The sequence below is a fragment of the Corvus hawaiiensis genome, chromosome 13 (genome assembly GCF_020740725.1).
Source record: "Corvus hawaiiensis isolate bCorHaw1 chromosome 13, bCorHaw1.pri.cur, whole genome shotgun sequence".
Classification (NCBI taxonomy): Eukaryota; Metazoa; Chordata; class Aves; order Passeriformes; family Corvidae; genus Corvus; species Corvus hawaiiensis.
The window spans coordinates 14,969,658-14,984,030 of NC_063225.1; the positions used below are offsets into that span (position 1 = coordinate 14,969,658).

Genomic DNA, 14,373 nt, shown 5'->3' on the forward strand with positions numbered 1-14,373 from the left:
TTTCACCACCCTCACTGTAAAAAATTTGTTCCATGTAATCTAAATTGACTCTCCTTCAGTTTAAAACCATTACCCCTTGTCCTATCACAACATGCCCTGCTAAAAAGTTTGTCCCCATCTAATAACCCCAAAAGTAACCATCACAGTTGGGATTTGTTAACTGGTCACCTTCACTGGCAAGACCCCCTATTCTTCTACAAGGATTGTCCCTTGAATTGTCATGTGATTTAAGGTCCACTTCTGATTTCTCTGCAAGTAATAGAATTTCTTTGTTTTGTTTAAGCTGGATTTAGCAATGAAGGACCTGAATCCTCTGCAATGCCATATTAATACTTAATGTCCCATTAAGGACATCGGTCCAGTTTTGGCACTAAGTATGAGCTGAATGCTAGTAACTTTTTGTACTAAGATTTATTAAGGGTGGAAATCTGTTACATGAGAAAATGATTGTATTTTACTAAATATACTGATGTTCTGCCAACAGATGTGAGAAGGTTGGAGATTTTTTTCAAGTTTTGTTCTGGTAATAAATTCTGTTAGGAAAATAACTGCTATCTAGAGATTATGTCAGGACTTTTTATCCAGATTAATTTTATCTTTGATACTTTGGGTCAACCCTCTTGACTTCAGTTGAAGCTCTCTGCACTCTGTGGTGAAGATTTTAGCTCAGTCTGGAGTTTTATCCAAGCAATTGATGACCTGGACTAGTAGCCTGCTGTATGCTTTCTGGTGGAACAAAATACCTTACATTTAATGCATTTCTTGCTTAATATTTCAAAATTGTATATACATGTGAATGTATGTCTATATATCCCTAAAACAATTTCTGTAGCTGCTGATATCCCCTTTTGTATTTCTTTAGCCATCTGCATCTGGCACTCTTCTGCCATATATCAAGGTTGATATCAGGCATCAACCTATACCTTAGAGAAGGATAAGCACCTAATTCTCTGGATATACACCCTGCCATAGGTCCTGCAGCAATGCTGCAAAGGAAGAATTTGCTTTTCAAAAGTATGACCCTGGGCATTACTCAGCAATGATGGCTGTCAAAGGGAAAGAACAAAATACAGCGAAAAAAAATTTCTTTTGAAATACGGCATTAAACCTGGAAAGTCTTTCCATGGAAAAAACCCACCCCCCTGCCAAAAGAGAATCTAAAAGCAGAAAATCTTAAGCATTTCATGAAATGAAATCTTTCTAAAGATAAAAGATGACAGAATACAGATCTATTTCTTAAAGAAATTGAAATATTCATAAAGACACACTACAGCACAAAAGCATAGGCTTCCATTTTAAATTTTGTAACCTCAAGCTTAATTCCTTTATTCATTTCAACTCTTCAAGCAATCAGAATTTCTCAAGTCAGAATCTTTCCAGGCAGCTGAATTTCTCTGCTGGGCTCCTTGATCCTGTGACATCTTTGTCATGCCTAAGTTATCGTGCAGTTTCACAAGGGAGCCCCTGGTTCTGCAAAATCCAATCTAGAGGCATTGTTTTATTGCCCTAGGTAAAGTAGTCTTGTTCTGTAAACTGAGTGAAATTTTCCCTGTACTGGCATGTTAGGCCTTCTGGTTCCAAATCATCCAGCTGTTACTAATCTGTTATGTAGCTAGTATTTCTTCGTGCTGTATGATCTACGAGCAGCCAACATTTCTGCATATTTTTATACATCAACATGCTTAATAACTTGTAACATTATAAAATACACATGCAGATATTATAGAACAACGCTGCAACTTGGACCTACTTAAGACCACAGCATATTTACTTTTGGTTTGAGGAATTACTTAGTCAAGCTGGTCCTTACCAGCTGGTCCATGGACATACCTTGTTAAAAATCTGTGAAGCAACTTTTAGTTATTATAAAATAATTACCATAACTTAAACTTTTCACTTGTTGTTAATATATTTAGTGTCCTCATTAAAAAAAAAATAAAAGATGAACCTCCCTTCATATAATTCTCTTTTCCATTTTTTTATTGCTACAATCTTACATGAGAAGGTTAAAAGGAACTTTTTCTTATTACACTCATAGGTACAATATCTCTGATCTTGACTCCTAAACTCCCTGACTTACAAAAGATTTGGTGGTTTCAAAGATGGTTATCTCACCCGACTTTCACATCTGGCACCAGTATCAGCACAGACAGAAATAATCTGAAGCAATTTAACTTCGCATTCTAATTCTAGCTTCTGTTAATAGCCTTTCTTCAGCTGTTCCACTTCCAAATTAACTTAGGATTTCTTATGTCATGGTAGTTCTAATCCTTCTAGTTAGGGGCATGTTATCCAGTGGCAGCCCCAGGACTAGATTTGCACCTTATCTGCATACGTTCTTTCTGCAGAATTCAGGAGAAATGATGGATTTGTGCTTATTTTGTATTAGCAACTTCATTTTCATTGCTGCTGTAAACATAGATGGGATAGTGGTTTATTTCTGAAATGGATTTTTATCTTGAGCAGTCCTGCAAAATATAACTTCATTTATGCAGAATTGGCCCACGGCTTCTGATTCTGTGGTTTAGCTTTCTCGTCTGTATTTGACAGTAAGATTTGGATTTGCTACCAATCCCAGTGAGACAAGGCTCCTCTTCTCACAGCACTGCCTGGATTATACAATTTTCTTCCATCTTTCCTCTTGACTTTCTATTGCTCCTTTAATTTACCTCTTGCAGTCATGAAACTATAGGAGTTTCATAAATTTCCCAGGTTCCCTAAACCTTCTGTTATGAACTTTCTGTTCTGAATTTCTCATTCTCTATATCAAGTTTGTTCTCTATCCCTTTGGCAATCTGGTCTCTCCTGGGAACATACACCTTTACATTTTACCCTGCACAAGAACAGTTAATGACTGTCCAGTCTCAGCTCTGGCATTTCTATTTGGGACTCTGGAGTAATGAAGCCTGATTAAGTATGGTTGGAACTATATGATATTTCTGTACAATAAAAATAAAGATTGAACATATTTTTTTGGGATCAGCTCCTCAAATAAATCTGTTGCCTTAGATCTTTCCTTCTTTAAAAGTGACTTTTCTTTAAATCCAATGAGCCTTTCAGATAGGAAACAGGGTTGATACTCACTAAGGTCTGACTCTAATTTTTTTCTGATAGCTGTCTTTATATCAAGCAAACAGAACTCTGTTTTAAATCAGTGTTAACTCTGAGTAATAGGAGTGCCAGCGCCACAGGATAATAAAAACCTAGCGCAGAGACATTGCTGTCATGGAGAAATGTTTGGTTGTTGCATTAACTAATAACAATAGATGAATTAATCAGTTTCCTTTTCTTCATTGCCAACCTGGTAGACTGTGATTAAGTTCTCTGCCACTGGCCATGTTGTGGGGTTTATTTTTGTCTTACTTGCTTATGTGTCTATTTTTCTTTTGCCAATACAACCCTCACTCTATTCTTAGGTCTTCATAGACATCTCCCTATAAGTGTTACACTTGTTATAAAGCCACAGTCTCCTTTGGGAGGCATTTGATAATTCTTTTTATCTAGATCACTTAAAATCTTCAAAGACCAGCTGTACCTGGGTATTAATGCTCTTTCAGAACCATATGTTTCCCTTCCACACAAAACCCATGTAAGGGGGACACTTACATAAAAATCTTGCTGCAAATTATCACTACTTGCTCCTTCTGTAGGGGATAAAGGATGAGGGACAAGCAGGAACACATGGTTTTAATCAAAGCATGGAGTACATAAGAAAGCCTATAGGACATTTAAACATAGCTAGAGTTTTTCTCTCCCTTCCTCAAACCCTCCCCCAAAGTAATGGTAAACACTGCCTGTGAATAACCCCTGTCTATTCAGCTAAGTAGAAATACAAGCAGTACTTTTGGAACCAGGCACAGCTGGTTTTTGCTCAATGTGTTTCTCAGTTACAGAATTCAGAATGTTATATACTGTGCTATCTGTTGCTACAGGCAGCATACCGACATATGATGACTGCCTGATAAAGAAACATTAGATTACCCATTTATCCCACTCTGCAGAATTTTGAAACATATTTTACATATGGCTTTGGCCCACTGGCTTCCTGTACTTTACACAAGAAAATATGCCATTGTTATTAGTACAGACACAGCAAAATAAAGGCAATATGCAGCAGGTAGGAACAAGAGGATCATTTAAGTTCATTTTCAAAGTTGTCTGATTTCCTGGGTTTGTTCATCCCTTTAGTATCATTCTCCTATTCTCCATGTGAATTTCCTTAGAACTTTACGAACTTATTTCTAAAATATAGGTGAGAGGATATGTATTCCTACTACAACAAATGCAAAAAAAGGAACAAGCTTTATAAACCACATGTAAACTTTGTTCATATAAACAGCTCAATTATATGTGTTCCATTAATTATTCAGAAGATTACAGAAAACTGGGATGTGCAAATCAAGTGATGGTGCTTCTCTTTTCTCTGGGTTGACAAGAGTAAGTAAAAATAAGTATATATACCACAGTAACTAACAGTGTCTGGTAAATACAGTGAAATTACAAAATGAAGAAAAATACCTGGGGAGGGGTGAGTTTGCTTCTTCCAGTTGTTGGCTGTATGTCAAACGCACAGGACAATTTATGAGTAACTTCAGCGCTGCTGCTGCTGCAAAAAATGGGAGACAGCATTGTCATTTTGTGTAGGTGATACAAGATGAATTTGTTCTTTGTAAAACACTTGCAACAGACTGCAAAGAAAAAATTAGCTTACGATATTGGAGAGGGAAGCATCAAAAAAAGAAAGCACATCAAGGCTAGCAAGAAACTCCATGAAAATGTCTCAAGATGTTTCAATACTGGGTCTGCAGAAGAAGTCAAGATGAAATCTGTAGTGCTTTTATATGGGTTGCTTCCTTACTAGTCTCTTTCTATTCAATGCTAGCCAGAAAACATGTGAAGAACAAGAATGTCTCTTCAAGGTTTCTTGATTGAAAATAGCAGAAAATATTCTTCTCTTGTACCACCTAGTGAAGGCCAATTGAATTCAAAGGACAAGTAGCTGGTTGCTAGACTAAAGCATGCTAATGACATTTGGAGAAACAAACTGAGACAAGAGGTGATAAGATTATGTACAGTAGGTTAGAAGAGGACATAGAGTAATCTTAAAATAATGCTATATAGTGGAGCAGGAATGTTTGTCACTGGTGCTTGTTAGGTGTGTGAGCAGTTAAACATTATTTGTACAGTAGTATGACAATGCCTTTGTAAGGGAAAAGCAGTGTCTCTTATTTTGATGTTCTTTGTAAAAGACCTATGGCAAAGAAAATGGAAAATGCAATTTCAGTCTGAAGATTATATGAATCTTCAGATAACATTTGTAGCCAACTCCCCCAGAAATTCATCAATCTTGAGGTTGTATTTATTCACAATTATAACTCCTTCAGAGACGCTCATACAAGAGATGACAGAAATGCAGATGAGATTCTATGCATTATATTTAATTCTATCTTATCATATTCACTTAGAATCTTAGCTATGACCTTGAATTTGGTTGTATTTGTAATACAGTTCACCAGAGAGAAGCTGAGCTTCTACAGCATCAGATTTGTCATGAGATGTCAGATGTCTGCATCAAGTAGGACGGCAAGTAACTGAGAAATGACATTGGTGCTACTCTAATCTTAAATCCATCAAGAGAATAAAATTCCTTGCAACCAGAGCAGCATCAGAATACTTATGTAGAACTTCTCTTCTTTGCTACTGGACAACTATTCTGCTGCTATGCTGAATGATTTTTCTTAGTGTGTTTTCCATCCATTAGAAATTTTTGAGATTCAAGTTGTGTAAGAGAGTTTAATGTTTTATTTTGGTGGAATAGCACTATTTTGTCAAAATTTACAGAAGTCAGTAGGAATTACAAAGATAAATACCTTTGATTGGATGACCAGGTAAAAGATGCAATACAATGCTAAGACACCTATGCTTTCAGAAGTTGCAGTAGAAAAGATCATTTGAAATTAATGCAGCTTACTTAGAGATGTGATCATATGAAAATACAGGAAAGCAAGAGCAGAGTCTATTTCTGTTTTGTTCACGGTACAGATACCACAGTAATAATATTTCATAAATGCCTAAGACAGATGGTATGTATGTTTTTTGCATAATAAGATAACCAGAAACTTATCTATTGAATGGAGTAAATCCAATACCACATGATCCACCTTAATTTTGGCTTCAGGTTCACAGGAAACCTTTCCTCTGAACAGTTGCAGAGCTTGTGATTTATTGCTGCTGTCACAGTGATGTGCACAGATCACCAGACTGAATGTGTGTTGCAGTGACTACTTGCAAGTGTTGGTATTTTTGCTTTGTTCCTACAAACACTATGTCTTCTGTCTTCTAGATCTATGTTTTCTTTTAGTGACAGTGTACTCTGGTACACATTCAAACTGTCAGCACTGCAAAACGTTATCTCCAGCCACTGCGAGGTCACTCACAATGAGTGGAACATCATCACTTTTGGCTACATGAGCAGATAAGAAGCTTGATGTTGTTAATTCCATTTGAATAGTCACTGCTATTTATTTGTTCCATAGTGTGGTCACTGCTTTATTCATTCTATTTGCTTGTCACGAAGGTCCAGCAAAGATTTGGAGGAGGAACATCACACTAGATTTGTGTGAGAAATCAGCTGGTTTTCTTTAGAGAAGTTCTCTGGCTTCTGTAGTGTTTATATCTTTCACTTGGGAGTGAGACCAATGAAGAGGTGCTTTAGCTGCTTGGGCAGTTGTCTGGAAGATAAGTGCAGTGAGTTTGAGAATGTCCTTGATCATTATCCATTAAGCTATGGTCTTTTTACTATGTTCTGGTTTTCAAATCTCAGTAGTGTTGCAGATGGTTCTGAGGAAGGGTTTGCACTACGGCAATTAAAGGAATAGATTTGCAGAGATGTTCAGGGTGCCAGGAGAGATGTCTATTTATGGCTCTAATAGTTAATCTTCAAAATCTATCTTTTGTACATTATTAAAAAAAAATTCACAGAAAAAAAGTAGGATTCTTTAACTAAACAATAAGCACCATTTCCATTTTTGTTGTATACTCTCTTGGGGCTCCAAAGTCTGGAGAGTCAAAGAATAGCTCTCAAGAAACCACAGTACTGAGTAAGAACCAGTCAGTTTCCTAACTGCTTGGGTGCTCTTTACATGCAGATGGTGGGCAAATTGATTACTTGGCAAGAGAGCAAGTGAGATCTCAAACCTGGTAGTGTGTAATGAGAAAAAGAAAAAAAGTAGTAGGTTCTAGTGAGAAGAGTCATTATCCCATAACTCTTAACATGGTGCATGCTGCCATTGCAGTCATGCAGATCACAGCATGACAGATCTCAGGACAGACACCATCTAGGTCACCTTCAGGAAATCACTCATGAGAAATACTGTTCCCAACACTCAGCAAAATGCATGGATTAGACCATGCTATCAGACCTTCACATGGTATAAAATGATCACTTCCATGTGGCCTTATTCATTTATGCCAACTGAGTACACCTGACCCTAACATGGTCTTGCTTTTTCTTTCAAATCTCCAAGCAAACACGTTAAATAATTAGAGGCAAACAAAAGGAAAGAACAGAGAGTATATTAAAATATAACTTTGCTTCATAGCTTTTGCCAATTTGTTTTTGAAACATGTTAGGAAGTAGAAATATTACAGTATCAGAAAATACTGATGTGATGACCAATTTTAAATTGGACAAATAAAATCTTGTACAACAGTCTTGTGCAGGCTTCTGGTTTTTTAATGTCTAAAAACAAGCAAGAGAAATATTATAAAAACCAGGAAAATGTTATATAAACTGCTATAATGGCAAAAGCTGATTTAAGTCTATTTACTTTACCAGACAAAACCTTACTAGTGCATTATTTGTGTTATTCTTTTGCTTAAAACCAAGGGACTGACTCACACCACACCACACCACACCCCACAACTCAAACCCAAAATTTTGTACTCTCTGCTAAGGAACGAATGGCAAATTGCTTAATTACCTCCATTTTCTCTTTTGTTATTCATGCTTTGCCCAGGAAGGAAGGCCTTATGCAATTTGATAGCATAACATCAGGAATGCCATAAAGGCAGTTTTATTTTTATACTGGGGCAATTAAAAAAAAAATTGGTCTACTCACAGCAAATTTGGAGCCAGATCATCTATGCCAAAAGTATCAATAACTGCAGTGTATAAAAGAAGCTAGAATTGATTGTTTCTTTTCTGAAGCAGAGGACAGAAAATTGCTTATTTGATATAAAAATTTGGTTTGTAGCAAGATTGTTGATCTGCACATGAATTTTTATTGTTATAAATGACTAGAATCTAGAAAAGTCTTGACACGGGTTAGTAAAAGATAGATGAATGTACATCCCTTATGTATTCGATGCAGTAAGAAAAATACTTGCTTGATATTCAAAACTACATGTAGCTAGAATTAACAGATCTGTTCTTTCTTTTGTATTTGATATTCTTGAAAGAAACTAAAAAGTGTTTTCTATTCTTCATTTCCATACACCTGAAAAAATGACATATATTAAATTTTTTTCACATTGAAAATATTGGTCCAATTTAATATAAATTTTTTTTAATAAAAGAAAGTTGAATTGGGATACAGAGACATATATTGTCTGAAGTTAGGCTTTCATAATTTGAAACATTTTCAAAACTTGGCTCAAGAGTTCCTTTCAGCTGATTTTTATCTCTCTCATGAATTTCTTTTTTTAATATATAACCCTTCTTCACACACACATCCTTAACGGGAGAGCTCTATCTCACTAGGATGTTACAAGTGCTACCTCTGCTGTTTCCTCAAAATTAAACACTCAGTGACTAAAAGACCAGATCTTGCAGATTCTTAGCAGCATGAATAGTTTTGTTTTTTCTTGAAAATATTCATGTTGGACTCTTGAAAGCTTTGTAGATGCACACTGTAACCCAGTACTGTATTTTGAATTTCCAGTGGGACAGGGTACCATGGCACTAGGGATGGCATCACCTAATTACTAATGACAGCAAAAGTGACATCATAGGAACCAGTCCTTCACCCTGCTGTGTTCAAGCTGATTCTTTCACCAGGTGGAGTCCCACATACCAAAAAAAATTCCCTGCAGCATCAAAGTTTTTGCTATTACATTTAACTATACTTTTAAGTTAGCTTTTCATTTCTTAATGTCCATCTTTTAGGCTTCATTTGTGTATCTTAAGTTTTATGATCTATGAGAACGTTACAAGAGACAGGTATACAATAACAGTATAATCCTTCATCTATGTTGTAAAAATCTTGTTTAGCACTATTTTATCATTTTTACTCCTTGTTTTCATTGTATTTTTTATTTGGACAGGACAATGAAAAGAGCAGCTTGTAGTCCTTCAGTTGTTAAAGTTGTTTGTAGTTAGTTCCACTTCTTTCTGGCCCAGAAAAGAGTAATACTTGAACAGTAATAACATTTCTGGGTTGAATTGTTTTATTAAAGTTGTGTCAAGAAAAAAAAATTATTAAAATCAGACTTAGCATGTTTTTTAAAAAATTTGAATAATTACCATAAACAATATCCCTGTAATGAGCTCCACTGACATTTTTTGTGTTCTTTTCATAGTAGATTACTGTATACTTGCCTCTAATTATAGCAAATCCTATTACATTAATTTTCATTGTACTGCTAATCTGATTAAAATAGCATAATATTAACAGTCATACACATGATAATGAGAACAGCTTTATACACTCTAAGCTTTATACACTCTAATAAGAGCAACTTTCTTCTTGAAAGTGAAAAATGATTTTCATATCTGTAGTAAGTGCAAATATACAGCTAGAGATATAAAACGGTCTTCAACTCACATTATAAACAATTTCAATACATTCAGGAAACATCCAGCTAACCTTCAGACTTGTATCTTATGAATGCGGAAACTTTCTTATCAGCATTTAATTAAAGATATTAAAGATGCTAAATAAGGCTCTGAATTTATAAATTTCATATTTATAATATTGTAAATAAATGATAATTATTTTTATTTATAACATAAAAATAATTTATAAAATTAGGCATGTTTATAAATTTTGGCAAGAGAAACTCCTTAAATTTTAGTAATACTCTCTGTCATTTTGATCTACTTATCCTGATGTGTACAGGTACCGTGCACAAAACTCACCACTGAACTGAAAACAAAAGGGGCAAAGTAAGCAAGTAGTCTTTCCAGACAACTGAGTGCAGCCATATGAATTGGTCCTCGTTCCAGATTTTTCACAGTGGTTCTATAACACATCTACCACAGCAGTTCAGATAGCCATATTTTTTTCTCAGCCTACAATATTCTGAATTTTTGTTTTTCAGAATTTTACACCCTTCCTCCAGGGAAGAGTAATTATCCCCTGCTTTTCGCAATCTTCCATTTTTTTTTAACTGTTGTGTGCTTGGAGGGTTCCCCATCGGGCATAGCATCTAAAAATGAAAGCTATTAACAACTCTACATCCCAAAATCATAGCAAGGCCTGATCACACCTCACCTCAGAGGTACAGAGGCTCACAGCTCTACCAATACGCAGTTAGCAAGATTAATTAATTAGATCTTTGTGTACTTAGACTGTGATGTGTTGCAGATGGCACTCTATTCCTTAGAATCTTTTCTGGGAAGCGATGTTACTTACGCTTCTCTTTCTTTTGCATCTCACATTGAAATTGTACGCTTGGTGATTTCTTCCCTCCAGTAGTTTTCTACATGAATAAGCTGTATCAGAGAGCACTAATGGAATTCATGCATATGCTTATTTTTTTCTACATTAAGCTTATTTTATCCTGTGAGAGGGTCATGCTTGTCAGGCATAATGTGATATTTGGATAATTTTGACTTAGGGTAGTTTTCTTTTTTTTTTTTAAGAGTAAAATCTTAGCATTACAAGCTTGCAAGGAATGGGTATATCTAAAATCACTGGACAGCAGCTGTACAAGTCCACTTTAGTCTAGCCTGAATTCCTCACTTTAATAGTATTCTTATTTTTGCAGTAATTTAAAATTTGGTTTTAATAGTATAAAGCAATTCCAAATCAGACTTGGTAGAGCAGCACTAACACTATGTGTATAGAAAACCACTTCTAAATGCCCTGTAATTATATAGTATAACAGGGATACTTGCTCACAAGTTTCTTGTAAATATTTCAATTGCTTAATTTAGAAAACCCTTTCTTCTTGCTAATCCACAGTAATTTTTTATTCTGTGAATAAATTCTCTTAAGATATTTTCTTCTTCTGAGAAAACAAGGTGAACATTCTTTCCTTCCAAAGCAAAATTATTTACTTCTTTTTATTTTGGCAGCTCAAATAAATGATCAGGATGAACAGTTTCAGAAAATGCAAACTAGTTTTAAATGACTGTGTCAGTTCATTACTGTACCCACTTAGACCCACAGTTCTCTGCCACCAGCCAAGCCAGTCTCTCATGAGGACACTTCAAAGAAATGTGAAAACTTCCCTTTGTGTACACTGTCAATTCCACAGTAAAGTGTGATAGGAAAATTCCTTCAGGTGTTTTTGTTTATTTTTTATGATGATACTGTATTTATCTCTCTATATATATTTACATAATCTTCACTTAATATGTATTTTATGAAAAAAAGCTGTAATAGGCCAGGTAAAACCCTTTGCATTATTTTCAATAAATACATTAATGTGAGTACAAAGAAACCGTAGTAGATCAGAAAAAGTCACATAATTATGTATTTTAAATGAAGTTAGGAAACACACAAACACACACACTTCTTGCTTACTTCTAAGGAGGGAGAAAATAACCCCCAGAGTCATTGCATCCGACAAACTTGTAGATTTTGAATTGCTTTGCCTTTCATAGATATGATTCGTCTCTTTTTTTCTGGGAAGGAAATGGAAGATATAAAAAGTTTACACATGACAGATTGAAACAGCAAGGAAGTCGGTTACAATAGCTTTAATGGAAATCTTTATTAATATTATTACTATAACTGACTAACTATACAAGTTCACATTACTAACAACTCCTGCAGAAAAAAACCTTCCTTAGTAAGTAGGCACATTTTGATTAAATTACAGACGGAGATCAGTCAACTAATGTTGTGTTTTAATGTCACTACTGTATTCTATCAGTCTGGAACTCTGCCACTTTACCAACTGAACTGTGTAATAAAAAGTTCCCAAATCATATTAAATACCACAGAAGCATAGAACATGACGTTTATCAAGATTTTTTTATCAATCATTGGAGTAAAAGTCAGCAAGGGGAACAGATTCATCCTAGAAGTAAACAAAATGTTAATTCTTCAGCATACACAGTAGCACAGTATTGAGAACTATATGGAACAGATGATGTAATGAAAAGTGTCTGTTTTATGCACAGTACAGATAAAATTAAGACTATCCTAAGATGCAAATAAAAGACATTATTTAATATTCCATAAAACCAGCAGCAAGTTTATTTAATGTTAGATTTAGTTCTAATAAATTTTGCAAGCCTAAAAATCAATGCAATAGAATGCTAGAAATGTGCCATTAAGGTCTAATCTGCCCTCAAAAGTTGCCAATGCAACCATTACATTACTAATAAAGATGCCAGTTATTCTGGTAGGATTTTTTTTTTTTTTTTGCCGAACAGTAGCTTATACCGGTTTGTTGAACAAAGTAAGCCACATCAGCAAATAAAAAGTATTTTTGCTTGTTCACTAGCACAGCAATGCCAGTTAGAAGCGTAGTTTCTTTTTCCTTACATTATTCCAGAAAAACTACATTATCTGAAGTAATTTAAGCATACCTAAGACTTAAAAAGTACATTTCTATAGTGTCTCCAAAGTCTTTTGAGTCAGACCTAAATTTCCGCTCATCCTATGAGCACAGTCAAAACTGACACAAGTGAAAGTTTGAAAAGGATGGCACCTAGTGACAACTGGCACTACAGGCTTGTGTGATAAGGCTGATGATAACGGAAAGCAAGATAAGGTTCCGCAATCCCAGTGACAGGCTTACTGAAATCAAATCTAGAAGAGGTAGATCATGCTGCCAAACCTTGCTTTGCACTCCCTGTAATTTCATATATATACTATCAACATTAAGATGGAAAAAACAAGAGGCACAACTTAGGATGAAAATAGCTTTACACCACAATTGCGCTTCCTCAGTCTTAGCAGCTGATGGGAGCTCCCAATGTACAACTGCCTCAGTGGCACCCTCTAAGTTGCAATGAGTCAGTCTCCTGCTGCTGACAACAGCCTAAAATCACCATGGTGTGGGCTGAGATGATCACACACACTGGCATTAAACTCTACCTTCTCGGGCTCCTTCCATGGATATTCTGCATACACCACTGTCCCGGTAAACATACGATCATGGGTGGAGCTGTGCCAAGAGCACATCCACTCAGTGTAGCAGGCATACACAACATTGCAACTTGTAACTGTGAAAGAGCAGTCTGTTCTCTGAGCCAAGAAGTGCATCAGAAGGTCATTCTGGAGACAGGTTTCAGAAGAGGCCAGGGTATCACAGACTGTAAGAAATAGATTATAGCTTGTTCTGAGGTAAAGCCTGCAGCTGAGTTACCTGAGCAAATAAAATTAAGAAATTAATATGGTTCTGCTTGGTTTTGTACTGAAAAAAGCCCTATGAAACAGCTATATTAACTTAACAAGAATTAAATTGCTTTTAAAACACACACTAGGTTCAAAAAATGTTCCAGCTTTCTGCAGTGAAGGACAGTGTATTTAGACAGAACTGGTTTGCATGGAGAACAGCAAATAGCATCAGAGAGCCTCTCTTGCAGGGATATCTACCTTAGAAATTTTGGTCTTAGCCCAGCAAACAGGTCCATGCAGGGCTTGGAGCTAACAGTGGGATGTCCGAACGCTTCCCCTAATCTGGAAGTTGCTGATTGACTCCTGTTAAAAATAGGCTGGTTGTCTGAAAGGCAAGAAAGACAGGATCTTTTTACTCTTTCATCATATATGTAAAACATTGGTGCTTAAAGTAAGATGTTCTGAAAGGCAATATATAATGGAGCCACACTAAGAAGGAACAGGTACAAGAGAAACAGAAATAATGCCAATTAAAATTAGAGGATGAAGTGTCTTCATTAATAACTGTTTTTTATACCTGTAATGCACATCAAGAAGTACAGAAGATGGTGCATAAAATGGGCATAAGTTAATTTGTTAATACGAGATGCATGTAATTTAATAGTTGAAAACTATAGAGCTAAATTTGGAGTTACTGTCATTATTTAGCAAATTTAAACAGATTTAGGAATCCCTATTGAATTAGGAACAGGAATCACGTTACAGACTTTTAAAGATGTTTTGAATATACACCCACGCTCCATTGTAAGTCTTTATGCAAGGTACTGTTACCACATTTCTTAACTCTTTTGTATAT

The 14,373-nt window shown here is 35.5% G+C and overlaps 1 protein-coding gene and 1 long non-coding RNA gene across 10 annotated transcripts in view; one reads left to right on the forward strand and one right to left on the reverse strand.

The window, feature by feature from the left end:
• Positions 1-14,373, forward strand: part of TJP1 (tight junction protein 1) — a 190,226-nt gene that overhangs the window by 14,321 nt on the left and 161,532 nt on the right. The gene's annotated exons all lie outside the window — the stretch shown is intronic.
• The window catches only part of LOC125332898, a 30,061-nt gene that overhangs the window by 12,750 nt on the left and 2,938 nt on the right, over positions 1-14,373 (reverse strand). Inside the window, exons 2-5 of one of the 2 annotated variants that reach the window (XR_007206661.1) lie at positions 13,776-13,902; positions 13,275-13,492; positions 11,751-11,851; positions 4,519-4,606 (exon numbers count right to left, since the gene is read on the reverse strand). This is a non-coding gene — a long non-coding RNA (uncharacterized LOC125332898). The remainder of the gene's footprint in view (positions 1-4,518; positions 4,607-11,750; positions 11,852-13,274; positions 13,493-13,775; positions 13,903-14,373) is intronic. The other variant, XR_007206660.1, reaches the window with a different exon arrangement.